This window comes from Sceloporus occidentalis, unplaced genomic scaffold (genome assembly GCF_023333645.1).
Source record: "Sceloporus occidentalis isolate IW3139 unplaced genomic scaffold, rSceOcc1.0.p SCAF_201, whole genome shotgun sequence".
NCBI lineage: Eukaryota > Metazoa > Chordata > Lepidosauria > Squamata > Phrynosomatidae > Sceloporus > Sceloporus occidentalis.
The window spans coordinates 1,149,873-1,166,313 of NW_028317181.1; the positions used below are offsets into that span (position 1 = coordinate 1,149,873).

Below are 16,441 nucleotides of genomic sequence, written 5' to 3' on the forward strand. Positions count from 1 at the left end.
GCTGGGAAAGGGCCCAGGAGCTCTCCGCCTCTCTCCATATAATCCGCCCTGCCGCACACTCAGGTCGGCGGGGAAGCAACTGCGGAGAGTTCCAGACTGGAAATATGCCACAACAACGCAGAGAGCCTTCTCCATCTCGCTTCCCGATGAGCTCCGCTCGGCCACCTCCCTCGACCTGTTCAAAAAGGGGTTAAAAACCTTCCTGTTTCAACAAGCTTTCCCCTAATTGTTCCCAATGCAGCCTTCCCTCCCCCTCACTGTCTCTGTTATGATATTTCATGCTAGATGGATGTTGTTATTTCTAACTTGTTATCTGCCATTTTTTAATGTAATTTCTTGTTTTTATTGTGTTTTTATACTGTAACGGTATATTATGTAACCCGCCTTGATCTCTGGAAAGGTGGGCTATAAATAAACATTTTATGTATTTATTATTATTTATTCCCCTGGACAGACCCCTCCCTCCCTGCCTCTCTGCCATTCTGGCCCTGGGCCTTCTGGGAATTTCCCTGCAAGTCCAGCTTGGCCTTGTCACCTGAATACAAAAGCCAGGGCTTGGCATCGCTTGTGGCTGATGTTTATGGCCAGGGGACTTTCCTCCATCTGAGCCAATGGCAGGCCTCGGTGATGGCCTGTCATCAGTTGCCAGGCAAGGAAGCTTTCACTTTTGTAAAAAGCAAGACTTGGAGCTTGTACAGACAGGCCAAAATGAAGCTGCTTTGGGACACTTGGGAGGTATGCTGATTAAATGATGCATGTGTCCTAAAAGTCTGGAAGCCACACCAAAGCCATGCTCTAGTCCTAAGGACCGGAACACAGTTTTGGCGCAGCGTATGGCCTCTTAAGACGTGTGTGTCATTTAAACAGCTTACCTCCAAAGTGACCCGAAGCAGCTTTATTTTGGCCTGTCTGTACATTCCATTAGTTTGTATCTCTGGAAAGTATTGCAGGCTCCAGCAGGATGGAAGAAGGAGCCCAACAGCTGGCAAAGGAAGGCACCCATCATCCCATCTCTGGGGCACCGCACTTAGAATCCTAGAATCTTAGACCCCAGGGGCCTCCAGTCCAACCCCCTCCTTGGGAATGAAGGCCATCCAGACTCTGTTTAAAAACCTCCAGAGAAGGAGACTTCATAGAATCATAGAATCATAGAGTTGGAAGAGACCGCAAGGGCCCTTATCCAGTCCAACCCCATTCTGCCATGCAGGAAATCCAAATCAAAGCATCCCCGACAGATGGCCATCCAGCCTCTGTTTAAAGACCTCCAAGGAAGGAGACTCCACTACACTCCAAGGGAGTTTGTTCCACTGTCAAACAGCCCTTACTCTCAGGAAGTTCTTCCTAATGTTGAGCTGGAATCTCTTTTCCTGCAGCTTGCATCCCAGGGAGCATGTCCCTCTGTCCAACAGCTCTCACTTCTTGAACTCTACTTCTGGGAACAAAACCCTTCTGAAGCATCCAGGACCCCTGTGAGCATCCTGTGGAGCCCCCCCCCCCTCCTGCCCTCAGCCTATATAGGTCAAGGATGCAAATTATGGAATCACCCCCACCCCCACATGCCAAGCATCTCTCCCTATACCTCCCTCCCAGGCCCACTGAGAGGAGGTTTTTAAGCAGAGGTGGGATGGCCATCTCTCCCAGGGAGGGCTTGGATTGTGTCTCCCTGCAGGGCAGAAGAGAGCTGGACAAGATGGCCCTTGGGGATCCCTTCCAACTCTAGGATCCTATGTTTTCCTGTATGGCAGAAGGTGGTGGGACTGGATGGCCCTTGGGGGTACCTTCCAACTCTAGGATCCTATGTATTCCTGCATGGCAGAAGGAATACATAGGATCCTAGAGTTGGAAGGGCCATCCAGTCCAAAACCCTTCTGCCATGCAGGAATATGTAGGTGGCTAGAGTTGGAAAGGACCCCCAAGGGCTATCCGGTCCAGCCCTTTCTGCCATGCAGGAATACATAGGATCCTAGATTTGGAAGGGACCCCCAAGGGCCACCCAGTCCAACCCCTTTCTTCTGCCATACAGGAATGCAGAGGTTCCTAGAATGGGAAGAGACATAAATCAAATAAACAAACCTTTTAACCTGTGCTCTCCAAGACCCAGATTGCACCAAAGTTTTAGGCAGAGGTTGAAACTTATAGTGTGGTCACAAGAAATCCCAGGTTAGTTGCAGAAAAAGTGTGTTTCGTAAAGCACCACATTTCTTCAACTTTTTGCAGAAAAAGAGTTACTTCTAGATCTATTATATTGTTTTGATGCAGTTCTGTTCTTATTCTGTTAGGAATTCAAAACATATTCAGTATATTCTTGCCTAGAACCTGACTATATTGACTGTCTTTGGGCTGACCACCAGCCAGGGATTACAGCCAAGGCGGCAAGTTTTTGCGTTGTTGCAATAGCTTGCCAATGCAGAATGGTGTTTTATTTTTAATTTTAACTATTTCATTTACTATTTGAATAATTTCTTATCATATAGTTTTTAGAATTTATTTTGGTTTCTGAGTCACTGAGAAAATTGACAAAATTTGATGTACAATAATATTTATCCTAGTATCTTATAACCCTTGTATGAGGCATCTCCATGATGCTTTTCTTTTTTATTTGTATCGCTTGAACTTTTTATGTATTGGTCATTCTACTATATTGTATTGCATTATATTGTTTTGTGCTGGTAATAAATGTCATTCGTTCTGATCAGGAATGATCTGCCATTTAGTATCTCATTATCTGCCTCAATTTAAATAAATAGCTGGAAATAATCTCTGTGGAAAGCATACTTGCATTTGACAACGAGGACCAACGAGGTACGGCTTACTTCTCCAAATGACCTTTGTGGGTCCAATGTGTTTGGCAAAGGAACCCCATTTCCTTGATTTGGGTTACAGTTTTAAAAGAAGAAGAAGAAGCCCATAACTATAATAATGCAACTATTTTATTTATTTGCTACCCTTTTTAATAATGCAACTATTGCTTTATTTGCCACCCTTTTTCCCCCAGAGCAGCAGACAATAAAACCAGCCTAACAAATTTAAAACAGTGTAAATGATCAATCAGCATGATTTTAAAATGCAGCATTGGCATTTAAGTTTTGTTTATTTGAGTTCTGCTTGGCAATCTATATGAAATGCAGAGTCAGGATTTCACACATTCATTAATAGAAGCAGAAAGAGCACTTTTTCCAAGGCAGAGAGATTTTAGGGCCTCTTTCCAGACCAAACTAGGTGAATCCTTCTTTTTCACGCTGAATTGGAAGAAGGTTATTGCGTTGTGTGCCTTCAGGTCATTTCCAACTGAAGGCGACCCCATCACAGCAAGATGCTCTGAGTATGAAGCAGAAAATCTTCCCCACATACATACCGGGGAATCCAACATGTCTTTCCTTCACTTTCCTTGAACCAAAAAGGGGGAAGGCGTTAATCCTCCTGAGCCATGATCCTGGGACTCCATGCAAAAGTTGCAATTGTATGCATGCCTGCAGGTCTTTACTTATGGGCAAGTCCATGAATTTCGAAGGGGGTTGCAAGTCCCTTCTTCTGAAATATTGCCCCAAACACCTGGGATTTGTTGCTGGTCTTCCATACAAGGACTATCCAGGGCCTAACCTGCTTAGCTTCCAAGATCAGACAAATTCAGTGCCTTTTAGGGTATTTAGGCCTTAAATTTTTCAATGTGTGTGAGAGTGAGCAAGTTGACTGTTGACTTATGGTGACCACATGGATTTCATAGGATTTTCTTAGGCACGGAAGATTTCAAAGGTGGTTTTGCAAGTTCCTTCCTCTGAAATAGCACCTATGGCACCTGGGATTCATTGGTGGTCTGCCATCCAAGTTCTAACCAGAATTGACCCTGCTTAGCTTCCAAGATCAGACAGGAATCTAGTGACTTTAAGGGTATTTAGGCCCTAAATTCTTCAGTGTGAGTATGTGTCTTCAAGTTGCCTGGTCCATGCAAGCCCCTTCTGCCATGCAGGAATACATAGGATCCTAAAGGTGGAAGACAGCGACCTCCATGAATTTCATAGGGTTTTCTTAGGCCAGAAATACTTTCAGAGGTGGTTTTGCCTGTTGCTTCTTCTGCAATATTTTGTCTCCAGCACCAGATATCTGTTGGCAGTCTCCCATCCAAGGACTAACCAGGGCTGACCCTGATGAGCTTCCAAAATCAGATGGGATCTGATGGTGCGTTTGAGGGTATTCAGATAACATGGATCTTCCCTCTCAAATGACTCTAGAATGTCCTTGTAAGGTTTGAAAACTCCAATGTGAAAGTGTAGCCATGATGGAAATTGGGGTCGTCTGGAACTAGAACCCCCTTTAATGGAGGGGGGGTTAAAGATGTCTTTGAGACCTTCACTCAGTCACCCTCTGAGTAAAGGGAACAGCAGCTGGGATCCTCTTGGTTAATCTGAACTAGAGTAGACCCATTGGCGAGTCAACATGGAGGCAAATTAATGGATTCAGTGGGTCTTTACTATACTCACAACTATCTGGGCCCTTACAGAGAGTGGTGCAGTGGCATGTTGGAGACCAGAGTTCAAATCCCTGCTTGGAAACCCACAGTCGACCTTTGCAAGTCACACTCTCTCAGCCTCAGAGGAAGGCAAAATAGCTCTGAACAAATTCTGCAAAGGAAACCTCATGGTAGCTTCATCTTAGTTGGAAATGACGTAAAGGCACAGAATAACAACAACAACAACAAATTTAGGCCCTTGCATATATTTAGGTTTCTGACTGATGCTAGGAGGAAACTAAATGTATGAAAGGGTCTAGATTTGTTGAGGTTTGTTAGATAAGGAATTAAGGGAAAGGAAAATAGATGGAATAGAAAACAGAAGTAAGAGGAGGAAAAGGGAATATAAAAGAAAAACATGGGAATAAAAATGTCTTGGTTTCATTATATGCAAATAGAACAATGGTTTAAAAACTGGAAGAAAAGAAATATAGAAAAGGAAAAATATACACAATTTGAACAAATAATTCAGAAAGGCAGTGAAATGGAGGAAAATGAGAACATGAAAGGAATAATTAGTAAAATTTATAAAATATTGGTAGAGAATGAAGGAAAGAAAAGAAATGAAAATATTTTGAAAAATATATGGGAAGAAAAATTAGGAGGTAAAGTATGTGAAAAGGAATGGAATAAAATTTGGGAACAAAGACATTTGAAAAATCTATCGATACGGATCAAAGAAAACTATTATAAATTGGTTTGGAAAAGGTATTTGACACCAGCAAGATCACATTATATTGACAAGAATAACTCACAATATTGTTGGAGAGGTTGCCAAGAGGAAGGGACATATAGGCAATGTAAATAAGTACAAAGGTTTGGGGGGAAAGGGATATTAGAAATAGAAAATGTTATGATTGTAAAAACAGATAGAAAACCAAACATAGTTTTGTTGTCATTATATGATGCTGAGGAATGGAAAAAAGAGGGAAAAGATTTGGCAACAAATTTGCTCACAGCAGCAAGATTAATGATAGCAAAATGTTGGAGAATGAAAATAGATGTAGAATTGGAGGATTGGTATAAAGAAGTATGGAAATTAGCTATTAATGATCAATCAACATGTAAACTGGAAGTAAAAAAGGAATTGTGGAAAAGACATGATTTTGATGAGATATGGAAAAATTATTGAAAAAGTATTAAGAAAAGAATATGGAAAATCATCTTCATGAGATGAATTAAAATTTTGGATGGGAATGGCTCTGGGGAAGGGGGGTGGTATATTAAAGGTATTTAGATACAAGATGTTAGAATGCAGAGATATCTATCTATCTATCTATCTATCTATCTATCTATCTAGGGAAATGTTATGTATTGTATATTGCAAGAATATGAAATAAAAGCATTAAATGAAAGAATAGGAGGAACTTCCTGTTGGCCAGTGGAGCACGCTCCCTCCAAGGCGACTCCTCCCAAGGACGTAGCCAGGATTTTGGGAAGGGGGGGTCAAGACTAAGTGCCACCATTTTGAGAGGCTAAGAGCCCCCCCAAGACACAAAAAGAGGGTTGAGCGTTTACCCTCGACACCTTGATGGCACCACTTTAACTTCCGTTATGGCTTCGTGCAATGGAATCTTGGGAACTGTAGTTGAGTCATCTGTCAGGTGCCACAACAAACTACAAATCCCAGCATTTCACAACATGGAGCCAAGGGCAGTTAAAGTGGCATCAAACTGGATTATTTTTTCAGTACAGATGCAAACTGAGTCCTTCCTCTGAAGGTGTTTACATCAGATAAATTCAGCTCGATAAAGCAAAGTGCAGCTGCTTGAGCAGTGAGCGGCAGCCACTCTGTTCATGCTCAGAGACACTCTGCTCATGCTTTGAGACACTGTATTCCAACATCTGAGCTGAGCTACGAACCCAGGCTGCATCAACACAACATTTCATTCCCACTTCCAAGAAGGATTTTTAATTTTGAGACACACACACACACCTTTTAATTCCAAGACCTATCTATCTATCTATCTATCTATCTATCTATCTATCTATACCATAATTTTTAATTCCAAGCCATTATAGGTTCCTTTCTTTTTATATTAAACAAACCCCTTTAAGAGAATCCTATTTTGGGAGAAAGGTATAAAATCAATCAATAAAAAATTATAGTGCAATAGTCCATCGGTGCATGGCTTGCATTATAAGACTTTATACCTTTATACATTTAAAAACAATTAAAATCACAGTCGGATCAGAGTGCTACAGAATCATGGAATCATAGAGTTAGAAGAGACCCCACGAAGGGCCCTGATCCAGTCCAACCCCATTCTGCCATGCAGGAACTCCCAGTCAAAGCATCCCCAACAAATTATGTAATGGAGGTGTCCATCTACATTGTAGAAAGATATACTATAGATTAATGCTATGGAAAATCACCACCTTCAGTCTGTATATTGGGAGAAAGGCGGGATATAAGAAAATAACAACAACAACAATATCTGGGTATTGTAGTTTTGTGAGACATTTAGCCTTCTTTGTCAGAGAGCTCTGGTGGCACAACATACTACAAATCGCAGGATTTTCCATAGCATTAAAGCAGTGTCGAACTGGATTATTTCTGCAGTGTGCAGCCTTATTAAACTGCAGTTCCCATCAGTCTGTGGTGCTGCTGGATGATGGGGCCTGCAGTCTAGCATTGCCTGGAGCAGGGCCATAGGACTCCACAGCCCAGATTCATCATCTTAGATTGATTCCATATATTAATTAATTAATCATAAAAACATAGAGTTAGAAGAGACCCCACGAAGGGCCATCCAGTCCAACCCCATTCTGCCATGCAGGAACTCCCAGTCAAAGCATCCCCAAACAAATTATGTAATGGAGGTATCCATCTACATCGTAGAAAGACATACTTTAGATTAATGCTATGGAAAATCACCACCTTGAGTCCATATATTGGGAGAAAGGCGGGATATAAGAAAATAATAATAATAATAATAATATCTGGGTATTGTAGTTTTGTGAGACATTTAGCCTTCTTTGTCAGAGAACTCTGGTGGCACAACATACTACAAATCCCAGGATTTCCCATAGCATTAAGTGGTGTCGAACTGGATTATTTCTGCAGTGTGCAGCCTTATTAGACTGCAGTTCCCAGCAGTCTGTGGTGCTGCTGGATGATGGGACCCGCAGTCTAGCATTGCCTGGAGCAGCACCATAGGACTCCACAGCCCCGATTCATTATATGGCAGAATTTGGAGGAAACCCCTTTAAAAAGGCAAAAATAAGGAAAATAAAACGCCTTGCAAAGAGGAGGTCTTCCAATGGACTTTGCTTCCAAGGCAGGAGAGCAGAGAGGCCCAGACCTTTGCAGCCGACTTTGAATTGGCGACCCACTTAGATTGATTCCGTATGTTAATTAATTAATCATAGAATCCTAGAGTCAGAAGAGACCTCAAGAAGGGCCCTGATCCAGTCCAACCCCATTCTGCCATGCAGGAACTCTCCATCAAAGCATCCCCATTGACATGCTAAAAAGGGGCCAGCTAACTGCATTTGATTCTCTTTGTCTTTTAAAAAAGAGAAGAAACAAGGCTGGAAGGAAGCCTCTTGCTTTTTGCATCACAGATCCTCCTCTTTTTTGTTGTTGCAAAAATCCAGAAATGACTGTTTTTGAAAACATGAGTCCATTCTCAGGAGAAATGTCCAGAGTAGAGTCTGAGTCTCCTTTCTCTGGACTTCCAAAACCCCAAACTGACCCTGAGAGCATCTGGTCTGACCCCCAACTCAAGGAAACTTGGAAATCCTGAAGGTTTAGATCAATTACTGAATTATTGAATGATACAAGGCATAGTGGTCTCAGGGTTTTGCTGAAGCTCAGTGTGCAGAAGCACAACATTATTTTAAAAATATTGTGCATTAAATTACCTTCAGTCTATGTCTATGAGATGCATATGAAACATACATGGATCCCATCTCCCAGTATAATATCCCATTAGACATACTGTATATAAATATACCAACATCTGAAAAACTCCAAAATCTAAAATACATCTAATCCTCAGCATTTTGGGTAAGGGATATTATTATTATTATACTATATTGTACATGGATATAACAGCTAAAAATTAGAAGTCACCTTTTCTTTCTTTTATATTTCCTTTTAGAAGCTTCCTTCCTTCCTTTTTTCTTTCTTCCTTTCTCCCCTTCCTCTTCCTCCCTTTCTTTTCCTTCTTTTCTTCAGTTCTCCCTCCCTCTTATTCTTCCTTCCTTTTTTCCCTTCCTTCCCTTCTTCTTCCTTCTTCTGCAAAAGCACAAGGGAGGAAGGGGGAGGAGGAGGAGGAGGAGTGGAAGCCGGACTCTGAAGGAAACGAAAGCGAAAGGAGTCACAGGGACTCTCTCTCTCTCTCTGACCTTGCAACTGGCGTTCAAGCTCCTTCCTCCTCCCTCCTCCCTCCTGCCTCCCCCCTCCATTAAAGCCATGGAGCAGAGGGAAAAGGGGAACTTTTGTTTTGTCTTTCCTCTGTTCCCTTGCCGTGGTTTTAATGGAGGGGAGGGGGGAGGAAGGAGCTTGAACGCCCCCAGGGCCTGATAGGGGGGGTCCTGACCCCCCAAACCCCCCCTGGCTACGTCCTTGCTCCTCCCTTGGAGGCTGGATGGCCACCTGCCATGGGGAGGCTCTGATGGGGAGTTCCTGCATGGCAGGAGATGAGGGGGCTTGGGCTGGGCCAGGGCCCTTGCTGGGGTCCCTTCCAAACCCAGGAGCCCATCCTCCCAGGATGCCTGCCCCATCTCCAGGGGTCCTTAACTAGAGGGATGAGGTGGGCAGGGGCAGGAGGCCATCCTCTCTTTCCCAAACTCTTCCCTCCTCCGCAAGCATCCCTCTTCCTCCGGACCTCTTTTGGCAGAGAGGACTCACTTCTCCTTCAGAGGGCAAAGGGCTCGGCGATGCCGTAGTTGTGCCGGCAAAGGATGTCCATGTTGGCCATCCTCCTCTGCAGGACCTCTGGGTCCCGGTTGAAGCGGTCGACGTTGGACTGGGCCATGGGAGCCAGGGCCACGAAGCGTCCCAGTTGGCTGTCGAAGCGTGCAATCTCCTGCCGGTCGTAGATGGACCTTTCCAGGTACTGCACATGTGAGGGGCCCTCCTCCTTCTCCTCCTTCTCCGTGCCCCGGGTCCCGAAGTAGCACTCGGCCCGCTGCTGGAACAAGAAATGGGCTGCAGGGGGGGTTGGGGGGAGTGGTTTTAGGAAGGAAGGCCCTCCCCCCCTCCGGAGACCTCGCAGCGGAGCCCCTCCGGCGGGGGCCTGGTCGCTGGAGGGTCCGGCTAAATCAAAGCACAGGACTGGCCCCGAGGGAGCCACTGGGCAAGGAAGCCCCAGGGTTCTCGACTACGGTCAAGTCTATGGGCCCCAGGGTCCTGTGCTTCCTTCGAGTACACTCCCTCCACCCCTGGCCCCGGCGCCCCTCCCGCACATGCGAGAGGAAGAGAGACATCTACACCTGCCAGGTGGAGCATGCCAGTTTCACCAGCCCTGCCTCTGTCCAGTGGGGTGAGGAACTGACATTCTTCCTTTGGGGTTTGAGAAAGGAAGAGGCACCAGGGACCACAGTGCAAACATATGAGGGCTACTCCAGCCCTCTGCTATACAGGAATATCCAGTTTCCCAAACATGACTATCCAACCTCAACATTAGGAAGAACTTCCTGACAGAAAGGGCTGTTCGACAGTGGAACACACTCCTTCAATGGAGGATGGTGGAGTCTCCTTCTTTGGAGTTCTTTAAGCAGAGGCTGGATGGCCATCTGTCAATGGGGATGCTTTGACTGTGAGTTCCTGCATGGCAGAATAAGGGAGTTAGTCTGGATCAGGGCCCATGAGTCTATGATTTTTAAAGACCTCTAAAGGTGGAGAGTCTGCCCAAGGTGACCAAGTGCCCTCCCTTTCCAGAACATATCCCACATTTCAACCTTCTCTCCAAGAGCAATTCCAAAAAGTCCTCTCTCCAGGATGACAAGATGTCTTCCTTTTCCAGTACGCGTCCTACATACCAGCCTTCTCTCCAGGAGGAATTCCAAAATATTCAGACATCCTCCTTTTCCAGGACCTATCCTATATTTCAGCCTTCTGTTGAGGAGGAATTCCAAAATGTCCTCCCTTTTGAGCATGACTAAGAAGCATGAATGTATATTTCTATGAGTGCTTTTATTTGGGAATGGCCTGTCTTTTCCTTGAATGTCCTACATTTTGCAGTGCCTTGCCCTCCTTTGCAGTTAGGACACCTGGTCACCCTGCTTCCGCCACCTTCTGAGGCAATTCATTGTGCTCTCAAGCAGCTTTTACAGTCAATACATTCTTCCTAGTGTTTACTTTTTCTTATCATTTGAATCCATTAGTTCTTATTCTATTCTCTGGAGCAGCAGAAAACAAGCTCCCCCAGATAGAAGTTAAAACACTCATATCTACATTCGCTGGGGTTAGGGGCACAGGACCCCTGTGAAAGTGGGGGGGAACCCACAAATAAAAAAACATTCTTTTTTTAACCAGAGAGAATACCTCTCTAGGAATCTCTAGGTCCTCCAGCAGAACGCTCAACATCTCCTATAATTTTGCCATAGAATCTTGTTAGAGGATTTACAAATACCTAACCAAGTGTTTTCTCCAGGAATCTCTCCAGCTACACTTCATATTCAACCTCCCTCAGAATTTCTCTGGAGGACCCAGAGATTCCTAGAGAGAACATATTAAACAAGTCTGCAAAAGTCAACGCTCAAATGTAGAGGGCTAGTTGTACATATAAATTCATGCATCTGAGTCATGTTCAAAATGGAGGACATTTTGGAATTCCATATGGACAGAAGGCTGAAATGCAGGACACTTCCTGGAAAAGGGCCAGAAGGGACCCCAAGAGCCATCTAGTCCAAACCGATGCCGTGCAGGAATATAGACAACTGAAGGACTCCTGAGTATTGCTGGTCTGACCTGTTTTTAAAAACCTCCAAAGATGGAGCACGCGTCCATGATCTTCATGGGGGGGGGGATATATTCCATTGTTGAAAATGTATCAGTGAACAGTGACTAAATTATCAATGGGGAATTTAATTATCTCAAGGTCACAAGAGGAGGCCTGTTACTACACCTCAGATGGGATCGCCCCTTCGATCTGTATACCAGGAACTAGAAATCCAGAAATGAGGCAGAGGCTTTAAGTACAACCAATGTCTCTTTTATTGGAAATAGGGATTCAAACATACAGGCACATACGCTCATACATTCATACAAGACTCAGGAAATAACATAGTAAATGTGGGATAGATATTAGGCTTTCTAATGGAAATACTCACCTGATGTAGAGGTTCTATCTTGGGAAGTCCAATTTTTGTGAGGGTAGCAGACCAAGTCAGAGAGAGACCCTGACTTCAAAACTGACATAGATGTTGGCTGCCAGCAGTGAGAGAGTCTAGTAGCAGCGAGTGGCTACCAGCAGTGAATGGCTGGCCGCCCCTCCCTAAATTTAGGAGACCTTTTTAAGGGTTTAACAGGGTCTCTAGACAAAGGGTAATCAAAGGAAACTGTTTGAAGTGTATTTCACATCTTAACCAAATGTTTTGATCTAACCCAAATGTTTCTGCCAGAGTAGGGACCCAAATGGCTATTCAAATGCCATTCCTTTGATTCAAATGGTTCCCCCTCAATCACAAAGAGAGAGACACTTCCTTGAGATACATGATAGCATCTTTAAGGCAGCTCCTGGCATGATCTCATCAAAGCTGGGAAAGGAAATTCGTTTACATATCAAAACTCATGGCTTCCCCTTGTTTCAGTGAGAACCTGTTCTTTAGATCACATGCTAGGGCCATATAGCTACTCAGGTCAAGATGCACTTTTTGATATCAAGATGCTGGTCAGAGATTGTCATTTAAATATATTAAAAAGGTGTAGATCAATGCCTATCAAAAAGCAGTCAAGAAGTTCTTCCTAATGTTTAGGTGGAATCTCTTCTCTTGTAAACGGAATCCATTGGTTCCTGTCCTGGTTTCTGGAGCAGCAGAAGACCACCTGCCTCCATCTTCTCCCTCATGTCCTCTGTCCATCCTTTCTTTTCCAAGCTAAAAGTGTTCAGTTCCGCAACTTTATCCATACAGGGCTTTGGGTATCCAGACCTGAAGATGTCTTCCTTCCCTTTAACCAACACCCTCAATCTGCTTCCTCAGCTTCTCTCATGGAAATTGGGAAGCTGTGGGTGAAGGACTTTGAGGGGTTCAAGTGCCCCCCATCTTTCTGGGCTGACCACAGAGACCTCACTTTCTCTCTCTCCCTTTCTCCCTTTGTTTCCTTCTGCAGAACCTCAGTCAGACTTCGCGCGAAGCAAGATGTGGACGGGGATCGTGGGCATCGTTTTGGGGGTGGTCTTTGTGGCCGCTGGGCTCTCTTTCTACCTGAGGAACAAGAAAGGTGAGAGGAAAGTCTCCCTCTGTGTGTGTGTTTGTAATGTGAACAGGGACGAGCCAGAAGATCTGCACTTCGAAAAGTTCCTCCCAGTCCCAGCTTTGTCCCAGACGCTAGCAAAATTTGGTCTAAACTGGTCCCAGTAGGGAAGAATATGGTAGCGTACCTTCTCACTCAGGAATGGGGAACCTGGAAACCTTCAGGAACTGATGGATTGCAACTCCCAATGTTCCTTGCATTGATATATTCAAGTCTTTTAGTCCAGGTCTCAAGTGAAGTCTCAAGTCTCTACCTTCAAGTCTCAAGTCGAGTCTCTTAAGTCCTTATAAGATACTTTAAAGTCAAGTCTCAAGTCTGAGAGCCAATTTGTAACTTGGGCCACATTTCCTAGAGAGGAACAGCAAACATGTGAGGCAGTGGGCTTGAGATGGGGGTTGAGGTCTGTTCAGCAAGCCCATTGCCCAACGCATTTGCTGTCCCTTCTAAGAAATGCGTCCCACACTTTGAGGGCGGGTCTTGCCTGCTGCTCGGAGTGAATGGCACCAGCAAGGCAGTCCCTGAAAATATACAAGTCTCAAGATGAGTTGAGTCAGGGTGTCATTTTGGCCAACTCAAGTCCAAGTCAAGTCATTGAAGCAACTTGAGTTGGACCTAAGTCTGAGTCGATTGAATTGAGTCTACATCACTGATTCCTTGCCACTGCCTAGACTGGCACATGCGTCTGATGGGACTTGCAGTTGAATGGCATTTGAAGGGCCACATGTTCATCTCTACCTTAAGATTCTACCTACCTACCTACCACATTTGGACATGGAAGAGATGTATGGTTATCTACAGAGCCATTTTGGGGGCCATTTTGGCCTGGCATTGGAGGGTGGGGTGGGTGAGCTGTGTTTCCAGGGACCCTTTAAAGCCAAACAAACCTTATTCTCTTTTTATTTTCCCAACAGGCCATGCTGTGCCCCAGACCACAGGTAACTTTTCTTCTGCTTTCTTCCTCCTCAAAACTGCCTATTACCCACCTGCCCTGTACCATGCCCTCTTGAAGGATGAAAGAGACCAGTGATGCTGGAAGTCGGACACATTTACTTTTGTGTGTCATGGTCCCCTTCCCCAGTCCTCCTGGCTTCACAGTGCCTTTGCACCCCTGATTTCTGGGAGGGAGCTTTAAGCTGAGAGGAGAAGAAAAAGCAGAAATGCAGGCAGGGGGCAACTTGGATGGGGTGGAAGTTGGGCTAATAAGTTCCACGGGTGCAAAAATTGATGTGGCCAATGCTTCTGCTGAGAAATGTGTAGCCCCCTCCCCACAATTACCCACTTTTCTCTGCTTTCTCCAGACTCTCCCGCATGGTTTTCTTTCTCTGCTTCCAGTTGGGCTCATGGATTAGACTCGGTCGCTGCTTCTTTGGATTGTGGCATAACTACCTTCCTTCTTTCCTGCTGACAGCCACCCTGTTTTTTCCATACACCACGGAGGATGCAAAATTTGGAGGGAGTTCAAGGGAGACCCTCACAGACCACCCGACCCCTTCTTCCTCATCCAGATAGTTGCAGCATTTGTTTGCCTTCCTTTTGCTTCTTTCCTGCTTGCAAGAGAAGAGTTTGGACTGTTTCCTTGGTGTTTGGGGTCAAGTCTATCCTGTCAATTGCCAATTATTGCAATCTGGTTCCTCTCCTCATATAGATGGCACAGACTCCTTTGAGTTCCTCTGGGAGAGACCCTAAATCTCAATTTAATGACAACCAAAAACCTTGTCCTGCCCTAAAGGTGATAGTCTTCCAGGTCCCACAAGACCCCTGGTTCCTTTGGTGTTTGGGAGTCCACTCTTTCCTGTCAATTGCCAATTACTGATATCCAGTTCCTCTTTCCTACAAAAGAGGTGTCCCCTGGAGATGGCCCAGTCTCCCTTGAATCCAGGATCTCAAATGAAAGATGACCAAGTACCTTGTTCTACCCTAAAGGTGGCTGTCTTTCCCACACAGGACTCTTTGCACCTGGAACAAAATGGCTGGCAGGGCTCCCATTCCCTTCCCTTTTGGGAAATTACATGGCTACTTTTTTTTATGTCTCCCAGACGTATAGGTTGCTTTGACATGGCTTCCTTCTGAGGCTGAGAAAGTGTGACTTGCTGACCAAAATAGCCTCCTGTAAATTAATTTGTTAGTAAATTAAGAGGTCCGTTTTTAATTTTTAACCAAAGAAAATCCTTTCTTGGTTCATGAGTTGCCTTGCCAAGGTTGGACCTTTCTTGCCCCTTCGGATCCAAATTTCGACATAATTCTACTTAATTCACACCCACAACTCCATTTCCTCTGGAGGGTTTTACTCTTTTCCCCCACGACAAGCTAAGACCAAATGCCAAAGTTGGGTCCCAGTTTTTAGAAATGAGTGCCTCCGCATTGATTTTATTCTTTCCTGGCAAATTTGCTAATTGTGACGTATACATTTCAAGCTGATACTGATTATTATTGATAAGAATCCTCTTTCTGTGATCAAAGCCTTGATATGATTTCTGTCATATCAATAAATTGATACCCTCCCTCTTCCCAGTTGTTGTTGTTGTGTTACTTGACTTTGGCGACCCTAAGGCAAACCTATTGTGGGTTTTCTTGGCAAGCTTCCTTTGAGGCTGAGAGAGTGTGACTTGCCCAAGGTCACCCAGTGGGCTTCCATGGCTGAGCAGAAATTTGAACCCTGGTCTCTAGAATAGTCATCCAATGCTCAAACCATTAAACCTTCAATTTTGTGCTTTTAAAACTTTGAAATTAGCATGGCTATTGGGCATAAGGCCAGGAGGTTGGACTAGACATCCTTTCCAAATCTAAGGCTCCCTGATTTTGCAGCGCTGCAGCTTCGTCTCCTAGAAGTGCAAAGTGGGAAGCTTTGCTCAGGCTGAATCCACACTGCAGAATTAATCCAGTTTGATACCACTTTAACTGCCATGGCTCTAGGGACGTAGCCAGGATTTTAGGAAAGGGGGTTTTCCAGACTAAGTGCCACCATTATAATGGGGCTTGGGCGCGGCAGCGCAGCAGCACACACCATTCATTTTTCTAATGGAAGGGGGGGTCTGGACCTCAAGAACCCCCTCCCCCTTGGCTATGTCCCTGATGGCTCCATGCTAAGGATACCTGGGATTTGTAGTTTTGTGAGATATCTAATCTCTCCAAAAGCTCTGGTGCCAAAACAAACCTCACATTCTAGGATTTTGCAGCACAGAGGCATGGCACTTAAAAACAAGGTCGAACCACATTATTTCTGCAGTGTGGATGCAGTCTTTGGCTCCATTGAAGGCCAAGAAGTCAGGGAGGCTTCAGGCTGGAGACCAATGATGATCGCCTCACCGATTTCGAACTCAGCTGTCATAGTTTGGGGTTGGCAGTAGTGACTCCGACTTTGCCTCTTGATTGCTGCACTGCAGAAATAAAGCAGTTTGACACCACTTTAACCCCAGTGGAATCCTGGGATTTGTAGTTTGTGCTGGAAATCCTCATCAAACTACAAATCCCAAAATTCCACAGTTTGACACTGTTTTAACCCTCCA

At 44.7% G+C, this 16,441-nt stretch overlaps 3 protein-coding genes and 1 long non-coding RNA gene across 7 annotated transcripts in view; 2 read left to right on the forward strand and 2 right to left on the reverse strand.

Annotated features, from left to right (window-relative positions):
- Positions 1–8,665, reverse strand: part of LOC149278128 (uncharacterized) — a 42,996-nt gene extending 34,331 nt beyond the window's left edge. For 2 of the 3 annotated variants that reach the window (XM_089502337.1, XM_089502336.1), the window contains exon 1: positions 8,586–8,665. The gene's annotated coding sequence lies outside the window, so the exon portion shown is untranslated. The remainder of the gene's footprint in view (positions 1–8,585) is intronic. The other variant, XM_089502338.1, reaches the window with a different exon arrangement.
- Positions 1–8,667, reverse strand: part of LOC149278127 (uncharacterized) — a 74,861-nt gene extending 66,194 nt beyond the window's left edge. For both annotated transcript variants that reach the window (XM_089502324.1, XM_089502323.1), the window contains exon 1: positions 8,586–8,667. The gene's annotated coding sequence lies outside the window, so the exon portion shown is untranslated. The remainder of the gene's footprint in view (positions 1–8,585) is intronic.
- LOC149278109 (uncharacterized) overlaps positions 1–16,441 on the forward strand; it is a 705,984-nt gene that overhangs the window by 589,912 nt on the left and 99,631 nt on the right. The gene's annotated exons all lie outside the window — the stretch shown is intronic.
- On the forward strand, positions 9,466–15,355 carry LOC149278129 (uncharacterized). Its single transcript, XR_016278791.1, has 4 exons — positions 9,466–9,570; positions 12,792–12,902; positions 13,847–13,870; positions 14,268–15,355. It is a non-coding gene; the product is annotated as an uncharacterized LOC149278129 (long non-coding RNA).